This window comes from Macrotis lagotis, chromosome 3 (assembly GCF_037893015.1).
Source record: "Macrotis lagotis isolate mMagLag1 chromosome 3, bilby.v1.9.chrom.fasta, whole genome shotgun sequence".
Lineage (NCBI taxonomy): Eukaryota > Metazoa > Chordata > Mammalia > Peramelemorphia > Peramelidae > Macrotis > Macrotis lagotis.
Genome location: NC_133660.1, coordinates 295,345,879 through 295,351,217, shown reverse-complemented (window position 1 = coordinate 295,351,217; position 5,339 = coordinate 295,345,879). Strand labels below are relative to the sequence as shown.

Sequence of the window (5,339 nt, the reverse complement as noted above, 5' to 3'; positions counted from 1 at the left end):
CATGGTCAGAAGGAAGCTAAGTCATGATTACAGTCTAGAGTTGAGTTGTGAGAGAGTAATGGAGAAATTAAGTAATTTACCCATAATCACAAAACTTCTAAGTGCTAGAGGCAGGATCCAAAGTCAGTCTTCCTGACTCCAGCTCCCATATTCTATCCATTATACCAGCCTACCTTTCAAAGCAATTTCCAGCCAACATGGGTTTGAACCCTAGTCCTCAAATTAAATAAGTTTGAATGTATATGGGTAGGGTGTGTTAATATCATAACTTAAGGAACATTCAGGATAATATACAAAATTCCCAATAGGAGGGGAAGATAATAAAACTCCTTTGCCAAGAGGAGAGAAAGAGTCATCCCAGCAAAGCTCCTAAATACTGTGTTAAAATCTTAATGTGACTGAATTTGTGATTCTTGCTAAGAAATGTGTGTGTGTGTGTGTGTGTGTGTGTGTGTGTGTGTGTGTATGGCTACTTCAGTCCCTTCATTTTACAGATGAAGAAACTGAGGCACAAAGTAATCTATTTATTCATAAATTGTTCTTCTATTATGATAGGTATTATGTTCCAGTTTCTAATTTTTATAGCTTCTATCCATGTTATTTATCCATTTCAATATTATCTTATAAATGGTATAAAACTTTTGCCTATGTCTAATTTCTGTCAGGCAGCTTTTAAGTTTTCTGAATAATTTTTAAGACCAGATAATTAATTCTTATCACAAAAACTTAAATCTCTAAAGTTATCAAAAAAGAAAATTAATATAATCTTTTGCTACTGAATACTGAATCTTGTTCCACTTATCTACCTTTCAATTTCTTAATTAGTTCCAGATAGTTCTGATGACTTCTTCCTTATCGACTAGTCTGATGCTCCTAAAAATCGTTCCTTTACACTTAAAAATTTAATTCCTTTGATATTCTTGACCTTTTGCTTTTCTAAATGGACTTTTCTTCTAGCTCAGTAAAATAATTTTTAGCCATTTAATTGGGATGGCAATGAATAAATAAATTAGTTTCGATAAAATTGTGACTTTTATTATATTGATTCTGCCTATCCATGAACAATTGATATTTGTTCAACTATTAAATCCAATTTTATTTTAAATTTTTATCATATATTTATAAAAATATATTATATATGCATAAATAAATAACAATATATTATATATAGTATAACATAAGTTTGTTAATGATATGGAATACTATTGTTGTGTAACAATGCATGAGCACTCAAACTTTAGAGAATCATGGAAAGGTTTGCATGAACTGATGCTGAATGAAATGAGGAAAAACCAAGAGATGATGATATTTGCCCCTCATTCTTGAAGAAGACCATGACATCAGGGGAGGTGATGCCAAAATAAGCTCATTAATTGGATTTGAGTGAAAGATAGTTGAACTAAGTCACCAGACTCATTTTCTTCTCCAGACTTACCAAGAGAACATTGTTCACATTATCAACAACATTGTGAGATGATTGATTACAATGAATGTAACTCCTCTAAACAATTCAGTGATTAAGGACCATCCTGAGAGATCTCTTATGACAAAAGCCATATACATCCAGAGGAAAAAAAATCTTTCTAGACTGAATGCAAAGCAAACAACATTATGTTCATTTTTAAAATTTCTTTGTGATTATTTTTAGGTTTTTGCAAGGCAAATGGGGTTAAGTGGCTTGCCCAAGGCCACACAGCTAGGTAAATATTGAGTGTCTGAGACCAGATTTGAACTTAGGTACTCCTGACTCCAGGGCTGGTGCTTTATCCACTGCACCACCTAGAAGCCCCTATGATTTTTCTTAATAAAAGTTTTTCCCTTAATTCTAATTCCTTTTTTATAATAAAACTAATATGAAAATATGTTAAACACGATTGTAGATGTACAATTTTACCTAAAATTGTTTGCTGCCATGGGAGGGTGAAGTGAAGGGAGGATGGAAGGAAAATATGGAACTCTTAAACTTGCAAATGGATGAATGTTTAATACTAATTTTTATGTAATTGGAAAATAAAATAAAATTTAAAATAAATACAAGTTTGACTATATTGTTTGCATGGTCAACAAAATCTGAGAGGTTTTTAATTGCCTTGATGATAAAATACAAACATGATTCATCTGAAAAGCCTTGTTCAACTTGACTTCTACCTGCTTTTCTACAAGCTTTTCTGTATACTAATACATTGTTCCCCTTCTCACAATCTGCAATGACTTTTCTTGCTGTTCCACCCATTATACACAGCACCTCAACTTCCATTTCTGGTCATTCACATTGGTGAATGCCTAGAATGCTCGACCCTTTAACTCCACCTTGAAGAATCTCATACTTTTTTCAAGAATCTGCTCAAGAATTACCTTTAAAAAGTCTTTCCTGAGCTATCCTCTCATCTCACCCTGTGACTGATGCCCTCCTAGAGATATATCTTATTTCTTATATATAATATATATACATATATATATGAATCACTACATATTTTCATATAGAGTTCAAACTCCTTGAGAGTAGGGTCTTATTATATAACTTTGTATTTGAAGTGACTAGAACAGTGCTTGGTGGATATGAAAGGCTTAATAATTATTTTTCAATTAACAATTGAACTGCTAATGACTAGATGTATAACTTTGAGCAGTTCATATGACATCTTTAGACCTAAATTTCCTTCTCTGTAAAATCAGAGGATTAAACTGAAAAATCACTAAGATCCCTGCCAGACTTAATTTTCTGTGACTCTTATAGCCCTCTCATACTCAGTTTCTTTACCTGTAACATTGGGGAAACAATATTGTATCACCTGCCTCTTAGGCTTACTCTGAAGATCTAATGAGATCCAAAGTGACTTATACTGTTGGAGTTAAGAAGGCCTGAGTTCAAGTCATATAGCTCATGCATTCTAGTTATGTGACCATGGGGAAGACTCTTGACTTCTCAATAGCTCACGAGTAATTCTCTAACACTCTAAAGCACAGCTGAGGTTTTGTTTGCCAATCTGCATAACTGGAAATCAATGGAGGTATTTTTAGCTTTGGAATTCCTTAAATCAATGAAATGGAAGGTCCTGACTAATCTTCCCCATTATCTATATCAATATTGGGGCAAACCCCTGTTGCCAAGGCCCATTTGAATACATATAAAAATTTAATTAATTCACCCTTAAAAGTTTGCTGTTATTGAATGTTGAGTTCCATCTATGGCTGCCTTAGTAACACCACGCCACTATGGCCTTCGGACCAGAGGTTCCCTGCTCCTGGCTTATATGAAAGTATTTAACAATAAATGTCAACTATCAGCCCCAATGCCATCACTTCTATAATAACAATAATAAATTATAATTCTATTAAAGATATCGAGCTCATATTGATAACCTGTATAGTTAATTAAGAGAGTGACTTCAGTAGCTCTGTATTGGTTCTAAATTTTAATCATTTGTCTTATTCTTCATATTTGAGATCTTATTTACATATTGAAGCAATGACATGGTATAATCTCTGATTAATTAATCTCTAATTAATAAAGAAAAGGGAAGAAATGCCCTTTCTTTGGACACTTCTCTGACCTACTCCCCTGAAATACAAGGCCAGAGTCATGTACAACTTTTGACAAGAATTTTCACAGCCTCTTTTACTTCCTTATTTCTTAGACTATAGATTAAGGTGTACAGCATAGGGATCACGATACCATAAAATACAGAGGCCACTTTATCATTCTCTTGAGACTTACTGGAAGAACGATGTAAATACATGTAAAAGAATGTCCCATAAAAAATGGTGACAGCAGTCAGATGGGAGGCACAAGTAGAGAAGGCTTTGTGTCTCCCTGTGGCAGAGGGCATCCTCAAGATGGCAGACAAGATGTAAACATAGGAAAAGAACACAACTAGTAATGTGCTTATGAGGTTAAAGCACACGAAAATCATCAATGATATGGCATTGACATCAATATTGGAACAAGAAAAGGCCAAGATTGGGTGCAAATCACAAAAAAAGTGATTAATGGTGTTGGAGCTGCAGAATGAAAGTGAAAAGAGCAAGCCTACATGTGGGTGGCATTCAGAGAACCCATAATATAAGATGCAGTGAGCAATTGGATACAGGCCCTCTTGGACATGACTACTGGATAATGGAGAGGGTAACAAATGGCCAATAATGATCTACAGCCATGGCAGCCAGAAGGTACAGTTCTATTGTGACAAATATGCCATAAACATATAATTGCATCACACACCCTGAGAAAGAGATAGATTTATCTGAGACCAGGAAGTTTAGCAGCATCTTGGAAGTGATAGCAGAAGTATAACAGAGGTCAATGAAAGCCAAATTTTGGAGGAAAAAATACATGGGAGTATGAAGATGAGCATCACACTTGATGAGTAGAATCATACCAAAATTAGCCACCACAGTTATAACATAGATGATTAGAAACACAAGGAAGATGATATACTGCAGCTCTGGTCTAACAGCAAATCCCAGTAGAATGAACATGGTCGCTCAGATGCTATTTCTGTGGATCATGGCTTTCATATCACCTGCAAAGGAAGGATACAGAGAAATGGCCAAGGAAAGTTTAATGACCTCAAATTGAGAATGAAATAGAATTTGGTTTAATGTTATATCTTATGTAATTGAAATATTTTGTTTTTACATCATCTTTACTTCTGAATTTATCCCTCCCTATCCCTGTCCCAAAGAGTCATCCTTAGAACTCTAATATTGAAAAAAAAAAGAGAAGAGTTCCCCAGAATCAACCAAAAACAACCAAAATCAATCAACAGTCTGAGGATGCTTTGACATTTTCTTTGATACTCTGAATTTGATTTTTGTACAATTACCGCATAAGAGACAGTTTAGGAAGTTATAGTTTCGTTATGATTTTTAACCTGCCTCTTAAGCAGAGTTTCATAAGGAGTACAGGCATGTTAGTTCTCATTCATTATGGTGTGAGAGTAAGATGAGACAATAGTTATCTCACACCCTCAAGTTGGCAAGAAATTTTACATTTATATATTTTTAAATTTAATACTCAAAACTGCCTTAGGACATTGATATTCTTACTCCCTCTTATCCTAATTTGGCAGAAGAGAAATTTAGACCGGTAGAGATTCAGTGTTTTGCCCAAGATCTCACCTCTGATGGAGGATATAAGTTTTGAACTCAAGATTATGTAATTCCCTATATGACTAAGCTGCCTCCTTCTTCTTAGATGCTAAAAAAAACCCTCCTAGAATTCTAAAAGAAATTGTTAGTATTGGTAGTGCTGGTCATCCCAGAGATTCTCCCATGACATTTTTTTTTCTTTCACTAGAATAGAAAAAGGTTGGTAAGAAGGGATATTTCAAGTCAGG

General features: G+C 34.4%; 1 pseudogene; it reads right to left on the bottom strand.

The window, feature by feature from the left end:
• Window positions 1-3,581: 3,581 nt before the first annotated feature.
• LOC141516773 (putative olfactory receptor 5AK3) lies at window positions 3,582-4,509 on the bottom strand (annotated as a pseudogene).
• Window positions 4,510-5,339: the final 830 nt, after the last annotated feature.